The 15,029-nt window shown below is 45.2% G+C and overlaps 1 pseudogene; it reads left to right on the top strand.

Annotated features, from left to right (window-relative positions):
• LOC114007485 (zinc finger protein 124 pseudogene) overlaps positions 1–6,585 on the top strand; it is an 8,234-nt pseudogene extending 1,649 nt beyond the window's left edge.
• Positions 6,586–15,029: the final 8,444 nt, after the last annotated feature.

The following is a 15,029-nucleotide window of genomic DNA, read 5'->3' as shown; positions in this document are numbered from 1 at the left end:
TCCGGGGGCTGCCCGCCGCCGGCGGTTCCGAATCGGATCCCCGGTGCGCACCTTACAGTGTCAGATGCGATGTACGCACGAACTCCGGCGCGCCGACCTTTCCTTATTCTGCTGCGTTCGACACACCGATGAACGTCCCCGCTTCGCTAGGAATGGCTTCGATGGACTTCTCTTCCCTTCTCCCACCCCGGAGTTGATAAAGGGCTATGGGGATTGCGACGAAGTTCAACTGTTACTCTGTGCAGTGAATGCTGCTTGAATGTAAGGGGGCAAAGGAGCAGGTAGTGGAGAAAAACCGACTAAGCCTCGGAGACCTGGGTCCCATTGCTTGTTCTAGCTTCTTAGACGGGTGCGAGGCCCTTCTTCTCTGCGGTCGTGGTCAGCAAAGAAGGGACCTTGATGCTTGGCCTGCCTACCCACTACGGCTGTTGGCAAGGATCAAATGATTGGTGTGAAAATGCTTTTCAAACTGTACAGTATACAAAGAATGTTAAATGTGACTATTGTTCAGTTCACCTGACAGTCCTGCAAAATGCCTTATCCGGATCGTCACTGAGTGTAGAATGTTCTGATAACACTGCCCTACAGAATAACCCCCACTAGAGACAGGAAATAGCTCGGCCAGCCCACCTCCACGTCTGTCCTTTGCTTATATATTTCGTCCTCTAGCTTACTAAACTTCTATCAGACTGCTATACTTGCTATCAAGGAAACAGCAAGAAGACAGAATACTCTTCATTTCGTCTTTGAATGACTCCAGAAAGGCTGCACTCAATATGCCATAGCTTAATAACTGCATTTCACCTTGAGATAGTAGGCCTTGTCTTCTGGACACAGGCATTTTTATTTAAATCATATGTACATATTATAACTACATTGTGTTTATAACATGCCAAACGTTTATTCTTCTAAGCAGTCTCACAAGGCTTATTTTTTTTTTTAGAGGTTTTTTGCTATAGGGCCTGTGCGCTCGCCAGACAGACAGAGAGAGACAGAGAGATAGAAAGCGAGAAATCTCCCCTCAGGGGGGATGGCCACGCCTCAATCCCTTCTCCTCCATTCTCCTCTCGGGATCTTGGGCATGCACGCACACACGCCAGGCGTGAGTTTAAGCAGCTGGCTCCAGGACGCGAACCGTGGTCGACTACTTGGGAGTCCAGCAACATAGCCATTACGCTAATTGCTGGTCCCACAAGGCTTATTTTTTTTAGAAGTTTATTTATGGGTTTCTTCCTTGAGAGAGGGAAGTACCTCCACCAGGGTCTTTGCACAGTAGCCCACCCCCAGTCTCTGCTGGCCCAGCATGCTCAGGGACTGAACAGTGGCCTTTTCCCAAGTAGGTCCAGGCCTATTACCTCTACCACCACCTGGTCCCGTATAAAGGCACTGTTAATATTTACAAGTGAGAAAACTATGACTTAGATGTGACCACGTCTCAGCTCCTCTATCAGTATCAAAGTTAGGACTTAAGTCACTCCAGGGGACCAGTGGGTGGGTGGTGCTTAAGGCTCTGGACACTCCCACATGGCCAACAAGGGTTGGAGTCCTGAACCGGGTGGCTTGCTTCCTCTCTCTCTCTCTCTCTGTGTTCATGTGTATGTTGTCAAATTAAAAATAAAGGAATGAATAAATAAAGTTAAGTAAAATAATTCCTTTTTTAAAAAATCATTCCAAATGACTCCAGAGTCATGTGTCTTCTTTTTCTTTTTTTTTTTAAATACTTATATGGGGCCAGCAGGTGGTGTGGTGATTAAATGCGTTGGACTCCCACATGGCTCACCACAGTTCGAGTCCTGGACCTGGTGGCCCGCTTTCTTACTTTACCTCCCTCTCTCTCAGTCTTTCTCTGGTCAAATTAAGAAACAATAATAAGTAGTGCCAGCAGGTGGTATGGTGGCTAGGGGCGCTGGACTTCCACAGGGCCAGCCACAGTTTGAGTTCAACCACAGTTTGAGTTCAACCACAGTTTGAGTCCCGGATCTGGCGGCTTGCTTTCTCACGTTCCCTCTCAGTCTCTTACTCTCTCTCGAATTCAGTCCCTCTTTGGTCAAATTTAAATAAATAAATAAAGTTGAATAAAACAATTATGTTTAAAAAGAATTATGTAGTGAACTTTATTTAATTTGCTATAAGGCATGCACACTCACCAGAGAGAGAGAGAAACACAGAAAGTGAGAAAGCAAGCCACCAGGTCTGGGACTCAAACAATAGTCTGCCACTTGGGAGTCCACCACCTTAACTACCACACCATCTGCAGAGCCCTGAATCTTTAACTCAGTTGTCTAGAGCTGTCAGAATTAAAAGTCATCCTTGGGGCTGGCAAGTGGCATGGTGGTTAAGGTGCTGGACTCCTACATGATTGACTGAGGTCCAAGTCCCTAGTGGCTTGCTTTCTCACTTTCCCTTTCTGATAAAATTTCAAAATAATAAATAATAACAAATAACATGAATAAATAATTTTTTTAAATAAAATAAAAATAAAAGTCATCCTCAAATTTGGGGTACAGGAGATGGTATGATTACGTCACTGGACTCCCATATAGTTGACTGTGGTTTGAGTCCCAGACCTGGTGGCTTAAAACTCATGCTGGTTGTGTGTGCGTGCGTGCCCAAGATCCAGAGAGGAGAATGGAGAAGAAGGGATTGCAGCGTGGCCATCCCCACTGGGGGGAATTTCTTACTTTCTGTCTCTCTGTCTCTCAGGCAAGCGCATGCACCCTATAGCAAAAATCTCAAAAAAAGGTCATCCTCCAGCAGTTAGCGTAATGACTATGTCTCTGGACTCCCACGTAGTCGACCACAGTTCGAGTCCCGGACCTGATGGCTTAAACTCACACTGGGCGCGTGTGCGTGCGTGCCCAAGATCCCGAGAGGAGAATGGAGGAGAAGGGATTGCGGCGTGGCCATCCCCCCGAGGGGTGATTTCTCACTTTCTGTCTCTCTGTTTCTCTCTTTCTGGCGAGCGCACACGCCCTATAGCGAAAAACCTCTCAAACAACAACAACAACAACAACAAAAAGTCATCCTCAAATGTAAAGGCAGTAAAAGCCCAACAGAGCCTTTTCTACCTTCCTACACTTCCAATAACCAAGTTTGAGTCTTCCCCCACTTTGAGACATTAGTTAATTATACTTCTTTTTTCAGCCCTTTTTGACATTTCCTACATGTGGAATGGAGGTGAGAGGTAGAAATATTAAAAATGAAAAAGCTAGAGAAGGATTAGGCCCTTCTTTCCTGAAAATTTGGAAAAACAAAAACTCAAATTATTTGAAATGTACAGGGTATTTGATGCAGCATTATTTGTAACTGGAAAATTAGAAACAACCTAAATACCCAACATAGAGAATGTGTTAAATAAATCATGATTACATGATACAATACTATTCAACTTTGGAAGGTAGAATCCGTGAGTTACTTCTATATCTTCTTCATATTTTAGCTATTTTCCAGTAGATATGTATTTATATGTCTCCAGGGGCCAGCAGGTAGCGTAGTGGTTAAGGACTATGGGCTCCCCCGTGGCCAACCGCAGTTTATAGTCTCCAACCCAGAAGCTTGAAACTCGCACAGGGCACACATGAGTGCATGCCCAAAATCCCAAGAGAGTGGAGGAGAAGGGATTGTGGCTTGACCATCCCCCCTAGGGAGGTGACTTCTCGCTTTCTGTCTCTCTGTCTTGGTCTGTTTCTCCGCAAGCACATATGCCCTATAACAAAAATCTCTCTCTCAAATAAAAACCATATATTTGAATGTATTCAAGTGATAAAATCATGTTTAAAAAACTTTGTATAGGGACCAGCAGGTGGTGTGGTGGTTAAGGCGCTGCACACTCCCACATGGCCAACCCCGATTCGAGTCCCAGACATAGTGGCTTGCTGTCTCTCTTTCTCTCTCTCTCTCTCTCTCTCTCTCTCTCTCTCTCTCTCTCTCTCTCTCTCTCTCTCTCTCTCTCTCTCTCTCTCTCTCTCTCTGTGTGTGTGTGTGTCTGGTCAAATTAAAAAATAAATGAATGGATAAATAAATAAATATATTTTTAAAAACTTCATATAGGGACCAGCAGGTGGCATGATGGTTAGAAGTGCTGGACTCCCATACGGCCAACTGTAGTTCGAATCCTGGACCCAGTGGCTTACTTTCTCACTTTCTCTCTCTCTCTCACTCTGTCTTCCTCTGGTCAAATTAAAATAAATAAATAAATAAATAAAGTTCAATAAACTAATTCTTTTTTTAAAAAAGTTTGTATATTGGGAACCAGCAGTTAGCGTAATGGCTATGTCACTGGACTCCCACGTAGTCGGCCATGGTTCGTGTCCCAGACCCGGTGGCTTAAAACTCACGCCGGGCGCGTGTGCGTGCGTGTCCAAGACCCCGAGAGGAGAATGGAGGAGAAGGGATTGTGGCATGGGCATCACCTCTGGGGGGTGATTTCTCACTTTCTGTCTCTCTATCTCTCTCTGTCTGTCTGGCGAGCACACGTGCCCTATAGTGAAAAACCTCTAAAAAAAAAAAAGCTTGTATAATACAATTATATAGTATCTTTAAAAAAATATATGTATGTGTGTGAAAATATTCTTGTGTATGCACAAACACATAGGTGGGTAAACAACAAAGAGAGTTTAAGATTAGTGTAATTCATTTTTCACTATATATCTCTTATATCATCAGTGTTTGTGTGGGTTTTGTTTGCATAATCTCAAAAAATCTTTTTAAACCTGATAAGCCTGGTTTGGTTTGGTTTGATTTGCTCTAAACCAGGGGAAGCACTTCCACTTATTCTCCTTTTACTTTCTATTAAGGAGGGTGATATGGAGTAGGACTTTCTTTTTTCTTTTTTCTTTTTTTTTTTTTGAGAGGTTGAGTTTTAAGCCACCAGGACACGAACCACCGTCGACTACATGGGAGTCCAGTGACATAGCCTGTGGGAGGCTGTGCACCAGCGAATATCACAGGTTTCTCAGAAAGCAAACAATTACACAATGCCAAAGGCCATGATTGGCTCCCCTTCAAAAACCTCACCTTCAGAACCATATTCGGATTGGCTACTTCCCATAAAGGCCACAATTGGTTCTCTTCAAAAAACCTGACCTTTGAAACCATACTCTGATTGGCCACCTCCCATAGCAAATCGGTGAGCTTAGAATCCCTCAGATTTGCATAATCCGGCACCTCATGATTGGTCCACAGAAGCAACCAGTTATAACCCACCTTTTACAATCCTTCATTCAACCAATCACGGCCCACCAGCATGTATATAACCACGATGCCTGGCCCACAATTGCAAGACGACCAGGAAGACGACACAGAGGACCAGGAAGACCCTGGAGAGTTGTGACACCGTGTCGCCTCTGTGCTGCTCACAATAGACGACGCGACCCTGAAGAGTTGTAACACTGCGTCATCTCCATGCTGTACTGTGCTGCCCACAATAAATGGACGACCCTGAAGACACTGTGTCGTGTCCATGCTGAAACACTACGCCGCTTGTCCCGGCTCTCACTCCTTCCCTCAGGAAACCTGTTTGACTGTCCCCCCAGGTCGGGACAATAGCCATTACGCTAACTGCTGGCCCCTGGAATAGGACTTTTTAAAAAGTCACTGTAATGTGCAAGAAATCAAAATGTGAGGAACCACACTTCTGTATTTAAGAACTCATTATATAATTCTTCATAGTATGGTTGACTAATATGCCAGAAAACCCACTTGGGAAGCATTTACTGAAGACTAATGTATTGCGAACGTAATATAGAGGAGAAGATGCATGTGCTCAAATCTGTTTTGACACTCGACAACTTTGAAAACATCAGTGAGTCCCTTACCTTTGGGACTCAGTTTCCTCCTCAGCAAGATGGGGAAAATAATAGTGCCTATTTCATAGTGTTGAGGAGGGAGAGATTATGTGCTCTTTATACATATAATGCATTTATATAAATTCCGGAGGGAATGAGAGCCTACGTGTTACGAGGGGCTTAAAAGATCTATCAACCAAATGCCACAAACGCCCAAAAGAGACTCCTCAAATATAGTCTGTGGGCCTTGGGAGAATCCTGATTAAAATAAAGCAGCTGGGGGCTAGCAAGTGGTGTGGTGGTTAAGGCACTGGGCTCCCATGTGGACAACAGCGGTTCAAGTCCCTGACCTGGCAGCTTGCTTTCTCACTTTCTCTCTGTCCCTCTCTGGTCAAATTAAAAAATAATAATAATTAATAAAATTAAATAATTCTTAAGAAAAATTAGCAATTGGGAAAATATCATGAAGTAATTGGTTACATTTTAATTCTGGCCCTTATCTGCTGCTCTGGGAAGCTGTGAGCGACTCTTTCTCAGCCTCTGTCGTGGTTTGACTTTGGAGGGTGCGGGGACACCTCAAAACTGGAAAATGGGTTCTGTCTCCTTTGAGGATGTGACTGTGAACTTCACCAAGAAGGAGTGGGCTTTGTTGAATTCATCTCAGAAGAATCTCTACAGAGATGTGGCATAAAAAACCACGAAAATCCTGACCTCTCTAGGCATAAAACAGGAAGAAAAGAACACTGGAGACCAATACAAAAATCTCAAGAGAAATAAAAGGCGGCATGCGACTCCTTGAAACCGCCAATCAAATTCCAGATTGCTTTCCAAACAAGAGCATTCCTCCTAAAGGAAAATTCCAGAAAGACGATGGGGGTGGTGGCCAGTAGGTCTGAATTTGCACTGCACAGAAGATGTACAAGTATCTGTGTATGATATAGACAGAATCTGTCCAATTATTGTGAGCAAAATAAAGTCCTCAGTTATCGTGCCAGTCTGCTGGAACACCTAAAATGTGTCCCATAAGAAAGAAATTCTAGGGGCCAGCAGATGGCGTGGTGGTTAAGGTGTTGGACTCCCACATGGCAACCACAGTTCGAATCCCAGACCTGGTAGCTTGCTTTCTCACTTTCCCTCCGTCTCTCTCTCTCTCTGATTAGTACACATGCCCTATAGCAAAACTTAATCATAAAAAATAAAAAGTTAAATAAGTTAAAAAGAGAGAGAGAGAGACATTCTATGAGTGTAAGGAAGGTGGGAGAACTTTCATTTCACTCAAGAATGTTTGCAGATCCAAGGCACACAGTGGAGAGAAGCCTCATAAATGCGAGGTACGTGGGAAGGCTGTCGGTTACCTGGGCTTACTTCGTATCCATGGGAGAACTCACTCTGGAGAGAAGCCCTGTGCGTGTAAATGGGGCGTAAAGCCTTCAGACACGCCAAGTCTGTCCAAAACCATGAAATCACACACGCTAGAAAGAAACCCTATGGATGTAAGGCACGTGGTAAGACGTTCACTTACCTCCCAATCATTTGAAGACACATCATGACACACTGCAGAAGGACCTTATAAATGTGACGGACGTTTTCCATGTGACATGTGTGGGAAAGACTATAAATATTCCAGTCTGCTTCACACTCAAGACAGAACTCACACTGGGGAGGAGCCCTATGAATGCAATCGATGTGGGAAAGGCTTTGCTCCTTATAGTAACTTACAAAGCCATCAAAGAACTCATGCCAGGGAGAAGCCCTACGAATGCAAGCAACAAGAAAGCCTATACCGCACCGAGGGACTGTGGATTACAAGAACAAAAACATGTTAGAGAAAAGCCATAAAAATCTAAGGGGTGGGGAACCAGCAGTTAGTGTAATGGCTATGTCGCTGGACTCCCACGTAGTCGACTGCAGTTTGCGTCCTGGACCCAGTGGCTTAGAACTCACGCTGGGCACATGTGCGTGTGTGCCCAAGATCCCGAGAGGAGAATGGAGGAGAAGGGATTGCGGCGTGACCATCCCCTCTGGGGGGTGATTTCTCGCTTTCTGTCTCTATGTCTCTGTCTGTCTGTCGGGCGAGCGCACGCGCCCTATAGCGAAAAAACCTCTCCAAAAAAAAAAAACTAAGGGGTGTAGGAAAGTCTTCTCTTATTTCAGATACTTTAGAAAACATAGAAAAATTCACATGGATGGGAAACCATTCATAGAAAAAAAGCAGGGGTCCGGGGTCAACAGGTGGCATGGTCATTAGGGTACTGGACTTCCATATGGCTGACTGGTTCAAGTTGCCGGCCTGGTGGCTTGCTTCCTCACTTTCTCTCTCTCTCTCTTTCTCTGTCTTTCTGGTGAACACACATGCCCTGTAGCAAACTTATAATAATAATAAATAAAAATAAAATAAATAATTTTGTTAAGAGAGATTTTTGCTATAGGTGCCTGCACTTGCCGGAGACACAAAGACAGACAGAAAATGAAAAATCACCCTGCAGGGGGAATGGCCACTCTACAATTCCTTCTCCTCCATTCTCTCTCAAGATCTTGGGCACACATACATACGTGACTGGCATGAGGGTTTTTTTTTTTTTTTTGGAGAGGTTTTTGCTATAGGGCGTGTGCTCTCACCAGACAGAGAGAGACAGAGAGACAGAAAGCAAGAAATCGCCCCCCCCTCCGGGGGGGGGAATGGCCACATCGCAATCCCTTCTCCTCCATTCTCCTCTTGGGATCTTGGGCACGCACACACTCCTAGCATGAATTTAAGCCACCAGGTCTGGGACTGGAGCCGTGGTCGACTACATGGGAGTCGAGCAAATTAGCCATTACGCTAACTGCTGGTCCCCCTAGCATGAGTTTTAAATCGTCGGATCTGGGACTCAAACCATGGTCAACTACACAGGAATCCAATGACGTAGCCATTACACCATCTGCTGGTCTCAATAAATAATGTTTTTTAAATAAAAAAAAATTAATTCTGACTTGTTGATTTCAAGGAACTATTATTTCAAAAAAGGAAATTATTAGGTCACCAGGTCATGTAGTGGTTAAGGCACTAGATTCCCACATGGCTCACCCTAGTTTGATTCCCAGACCCAGCGGCTTGAAATTCACGCCAGGTCCCTGGGCATGCATGCCCAAAACCCTGAGAGTGGAGAAGACAAGATTGCGGCATAGCCATCTCCTGGGGGGTGAGGGGGTTACTTCTCATGCTTCCTCTTTCTGTTTCTCTCTAGTGAGCATACATGCCCCAGGCAAAAAGATTCTTTTTAAAATTATTATTATTGTTGTATTCTAGGTGTGTTTATCTATTTGTATTATGAGAGAATGTTTAAAAAGTTCATGGAAAAATAGAATTCAAGTATAAGTTTATTTGGGTGCAAAAAGTTTAAAGTTCATATATAATTTTCTTATAATACACATTTTCTGTGAACTTTGAAAAGACCTATAGTATTTTTAAATCAGTTTTTAAAATTATTTATTAAATTTTATTTATCATCACTCTCTTTTAATAAGTATTTAATTCGTTTTTTTTTTTGTTGTTGTTGTTGTTTTAATTTGACCAGAGAGAGAAAGGGAGAGGGAGAAAGAAAGCTGCCAGGTCCAGGACTTGAACCATAGTCAGCCATGTGGGAATCCAGCGCCTTTAACCACCACGCCACCTGCCCACCCCATCACTATTATTATTTTTAAAATTTGCTATAGGGCACATGTGCTCACCAGAGACAGAGAGAGAGAAAGGGGAAAAGCGAGAAAGCAAGCTGCCGTGTCCAACACTGGACATGTGGGGGTCCCCACATGGGGACCTTAATCACCATGCCACTTGCTGATCCTAGGATCATTATTTTTTTTAAAAGTACATATTGAAGCATTTAGGTATGAAATTCCTGAAATTTGCTTCAAAATAGTCAAGTTGGAATGGGAGGGGGCATAGATGGTCAAAGATTGGCCAAGTATTGCCTGTTACGACTGTTATTGTTTTTTTTCCTTAATACTTGCCTCTCATTTTTTAAAGTATTTGAACTTTTACAGTATAAACAGTTTTTTTTAAATATTGGAATATAGTGAGGGCTATGTAAATGTTTACTATTGTATGCTTTGTGTGTAAATATTACCTAATGTTTGTCTACCCCTTTCAGATTACATTGTGTTATCATTGATATTATGTTTTTTATTTTTATTTATTTATTTATTTGAGAGGTTTTTGGTATAGGGTGAGTGCGCTCACCAGAAAGATAGAGACAGAAAGTGAGAAATCACCCCCCAGGGGGATGGCCACTTCCCAATCCCTTCTCCTCCATTCTCCTGTCAGAATCTTGGGCACGCACGCACACGCGCTGGGCGTGGGTTTGGGACTCGAACTGCGGTCGACTACATGGGAATCCAGCGACATAGCCATTACACCAAGTGCTGGTCCCAACATTATGTCTTTTAATACTCACACTAAACCCAGGAGGCAGAAGATTATCCTCCCCACTGTACCAATGAGAAAACTGAGCCAGAGCCAAACTAGCAATGTTGCACTGCACCTCTGCCCGCTTCCTGCGGACTGGGGGGAAACCCACAGGCATTAGACGCAGGGTTCTTGCTTCGTTTATCTGCTGGAGGCAGGGTCGGCGGAGAGAGACTAAAACAACATACAAATGCTGCAATGTGGCACTGCTCCTCTGCCCGCTTCCTGCGGACTGGGGGGAAACCCACAGGCATTAGACGCAGGGTTCTTGCTTCCTTTAATGGCTGTAGTCAGGTCTGGCGGAGAGAGACTAAAACAACATACAAATGGTTTATTTAAGAACACTTATCAGACAAAACCTAAGCTCACATTTCTAACTGCTACTTCAAAAGGTAAACCCGGGGGGAAAAGAACATAACAGAAGAGATGGAATCATACAGAAGTTCCCTGCATGCGTGCACATCCTTTACATAGCCATTGCTTGTTACTGCAAGTTTTCTCCATCAATTTTACATCACCTAACCAACCTGCTTCACTCCCCCCGGATGTACGACCAGAACTAAGGTCAGGGAACTAGGATGAGAACCCCCGTGGGAAGCCAGTTTGGCGGCAGGAGGACATCACCCGCCAGTGGGCGTGAGGCCCAGCACCCAGCAGTTCGGTTCCACCTTAAGAAGCTGCAGCCTCGGCTCCAGCCCAGAAGGCACTCGGCTCCGCCCAACCCCGTGTCAGCTCCGGCCCCGGAACGTGGGGAAGGGAGGAGAGACGCACTGAATGGAAAGACTGGCGCCGGAGGCTGCAGGGGTTCTCCTCCCTTGTCCACCGGCCCCCGGAGGAGCGCGCACAGCACCGGCAACTGGGGCTGGTTTTTCCGGAGGACTTCAGGGCTGACGCTGTCTTCTGCTGAGTCGGGGAGAGGAGGGGGGCAGCGTGCAAGCCGGGAGGCCTATCTTGGGTGGGATCGCTGGGAACACAGCGCCGCACGATCGGTGCGGGATGCGTGCGCATTAGCAGAAAGTTTGAAGTTAGCCGTCCAGACGCACCTCCCCAAGCCATTTCCCAAAAGAGGGGGCAAGATTCCCATTCCCCGCCCCGATGCCCCGTCTTCGTTGTGATTGGCTGGGCCCCGGTAGGCCGGGCCCAGGGTTACTTGTTGATTGGCCACGTGAGTAATCTATCACAGGATGACGCAGACGAGGGGCGGCTATTTGGGGAGGAAGTGAAGATTATTTGGGTACCTCCTACCACAACTATTGATTGGCTGAGGTTTGCGGTGACGTAAAATAAGGCTTAAAAATGTCCACTAAAGGAAAGGACCTATTGGCCCTTCTCCCAGGGACGAAGTCCGGGGTGGGGCTGGAAAGAGCCAGCCGGACGCTGCTGTTGTAGGGAGGAACCGAATGCTTTGGAACCCGGAAATGACTTTGGAAGGGAATTGACGGAAAACGAGGGAAATCCGTGCCATCTTCCTTGCCCTCAAACGAGGTCACTTCCTGCGTGGGATCAATAGTTTCCTGTTTACTCCTCCGAAGGCCATGTGAACGCTGCTTTTCTGGAATAGACATAATCATTGAATTCTTACCTGTAGCATGAGGTTTAACCCTCCCCTAAGAGAAGGTTAGGGAAGCAGGTTCTGAGGTCAGGGTACCCTAGCAGGTGGGTTACTGGGGAAACCATTCATGCAGTGGTTGCAGAGAATGGATGGAGGTGGAGAGAGCTGCCAGTGTGTCTGGAGGGAGAACATTAATCACACGCAGAGGCCTTGCTAGGTAGGTACTACGCGGTATTCATCCACCTCTGAGACCTGGCAGTGTTGGATAGATACATGGTAGGTGGTCAGTCGCTGAAGTGATCCAAGGAGGAGTGAGGGGAGTTTTATACAGTGTGCTGGACGAATCCTAAAGATGCCAGATTTATCAGATGTATTGGCATAAAGTACCTATGCCAATTTTATGACCCCAAAAGAATGTTTGACACTCATCACGTGGGGTAATCCAGCCATAAATTCAGAAGTAGGAGAGCTCCTCAGGCCTGTCTGGGGAACTACCTATTTGAGAAAATGCTACCATTTTCTCCTTGACTGGAACCTTTAAAGTCGGCAAGATTTCCCTCCAACCTACCTTTCTGGAAAAATGTTAAAGGTACAGCTGGTGCTGGAGCATAGGAAACCACATAGCTGACCAGGGTTTGAGTCCCAGTTCACCTGGCTTGAAAAACAGGCCCAGTGGGAGTGTGTCCAAGATCCCGACAAGATCGAGAATTGGGGGGGGAGTTGTGGGGCAGCAGGGAGTGTGGTGGTTAAGGCACTGGATCCCACAAGGCCCATTCCTCTGCAGTTCAAGTACCAGACCAGCAGCTTGAAAAACACACGAAGCACATGCATGTGTGCCAGAATGAAGAGGAAAATGCAGGAGAAGGGATTGTGGCTTGGCATCCCCAGGGGGGTGATTTCTCACCTTCTCTCACATGCTTATGGGGAAAAAAAATCTTAAAAATAAAAATATCTATGGGCCAGGCTCCTTGGAGGTCTCTCTCTCTCCTTTCATGTACTCACATCCTCTAGCATAAGAAAAAAAATTTAAATTATTTGTTTTTATTCATTCATTCATTTTAATTTGACCAGAGAGAGATACAGAGAGAGTGAGAGGGAAAGGAAGAAAGCACGCTGCCAGGTCTGGGACTCAAACCATGGTCAGCCATGTGGGAGTTCAACACCTTAACCACCACGCCACCTGCTGGTCCCAAGAAAAAATTTGTAAACATAGTTGGGACGAGTGTAAAGATGTCCCCTATCTTCACTAAAGGAGGATAAGAAAGTGTTTAACCTGGAATGTGAGGTTAGATGCCAGAAAGAACTTACTGTTTGAGAGTAGCAAGTGGCTGAATGTGAAAAAAAAAAAAAAAAAAGAGAGAGAAAAAAAAAGAAGGGTGTCATCTATACTATGTAATTTTTGGAATTGTTCGCATCCCAGCAGGGATTAACTCTTCTCATTTCTAGTTGAGACTGTTTCTTATAGCTAGGTTTCATCAGTGCTTTAATATTACCTAAAATATGTGCTCTGGGGACTGGACTCCCACATGGCCAACTACAGTTCGAGTCCTGAACCTAGTGACTTACTTTCTCACTTTCTCTCTCTCTCTTGCTCTCGCTCTGTTCTTCTCTGCTCAAATTAAAATAAATAAATGAAGGAACCAGCAGTTAGCATAATGGCTATGTCGCTGGACTCCCACGTAGTCGACTGCGGTTCGCATCCCGGACCCGGTGGCTTAAAACTCACGCCAGGCACGTGTGTGTGTGTGTCCAAGATCCCGAGAGGAGAATGGAGGAGAAGGGATTGCGGCATGACCATCCTCCCTGGGGGGTGATTTCTAACTTTCTATCTCTCTGTCTCTCTCTGTCTGTCTGGCGAGTGCACATGCCCTATAGCAAAAACCTCCCCCCCCCAATAAATAAATGAAAGTTTAAAAATAAAATAATTCTTAAAAAGAAAAAAATAAGGGACCAGTAGGTGGCATGGTGGTTAAGGTGCTGGACACACCCACATGGCTGACCATGGTTCAAGTCCTGGACCTGGTAGCTTGCTTTCTCACTTTCCCTCTCTCTCTCTCTCTGCCTCTGGTCAAATTAAAAATAAATGAATTAATGAATGGATAAAATTAAATAAAATCTTTAAAAAAAAAAAGAAAAACCTGTGTTCTGAACTTGAGAGAATAGGGCAAGAAATCTCCCCTTAGTGTTATAACTATCCATTTCAGGGTCAAGATTCTGCAGCAGGTGGCTTCTGCTGATCCAAAGAGAACCCATCTCCCTGTGATTTTCTAAGATCTGGTCAGGAGGTGTATGAGAGTTGGCTCTTCAGTATCATTACAGCAGTCATTGAGAAACAAAAAGAGAAACTTGAGGCAGCTGTATTTATCTTTTCTTTTTGGAGTTTTTTGTTTTTTTTTTTAAACTATTGGGTGTGTGCACTTGCCAGACAGAGAAAGACAGAGAGACAGAAAGCAAGAAATCATAAACACACACACCCCAGGAGGTTGGCCATGCCGCAATCCCTTCTCCTCCATTCTCCTCTCGGGATCTTGGGCACACACGCACATGCGCCCGGCGAGAGTTTAAGCCACCAGGTCTGGGATGCGAACCGCGGTCGACTGCATGGGAGTCCAGCGACAGCCATTACACTAACTGCTGGCCCTGAGGCAGGTACATGGGAGAGAGGGAGGATTCAACCTCCTGGAGCCTGGCTGCCTGCCTGCCCTGCTGAAGCTTTGAAAATCTGGGAAGGCTCAGGGAACAGCTACAACACCTCAAAAGACCAGGGGTGAAGTCACCATTGTCTCGGCACTAGGGAAGGAACAGGAAGGGAAAGGCGGAGTACAGGGTACAGGAGTGGCTGGCAGACACAGAAGGGACAACACGCTTGCCATCGCTGTCTTCCTCCTGTCAGGATTGGCGGCAGTAAACAGACACCATTTAAAGTAGAAAAGACTTTTCTTTTCGATTTTTTTAGTTCATTTTATGTATTATTATTATTTTTTAATTTGCTGTAGGGCATGTGTAGTCACCAGAGAGAGACACAGAGAAAGAGAGAGGGCAAGTGAGAAAGCAAGCAGCCAGGTCTGGGACTCAAGCCACAGCTGGCCATGTGGAAGTCCAGCGCCCCAACGACGCCACCTGCTGGTCCCAAAAAGACTTGTAAAAAAATTATTTTGTTTATTATTTATTTTTAGAGAGATTTTTTTCTATAGTGTGTGTGTGCTCACCAGAGAGACAGACAGAAAGCAAGAAATCACCCCTAGGG

This window comes from Tupaia chinensis, unplaced genomic scaffold (genome assembly GCF_000334495.1).
Source record: "Tupaia chinensis unplaced genomic scaffold, TupChi_1.0 Scaffold000183_1, whole genome shotgun sequence".
Taxonomy (NCBI): domain Eukaryota; kingdom Metazoa; phylum Chordata; class Mammalia; order Scandentia; family Tupaiidae; genus Tupaia; species Tupaia belangeri.
The sequence above is the reverse complement of the archived record's forward strand: the minus strand, read 5'-3'. Positions and strand labels throughout refer to the sequence as shown.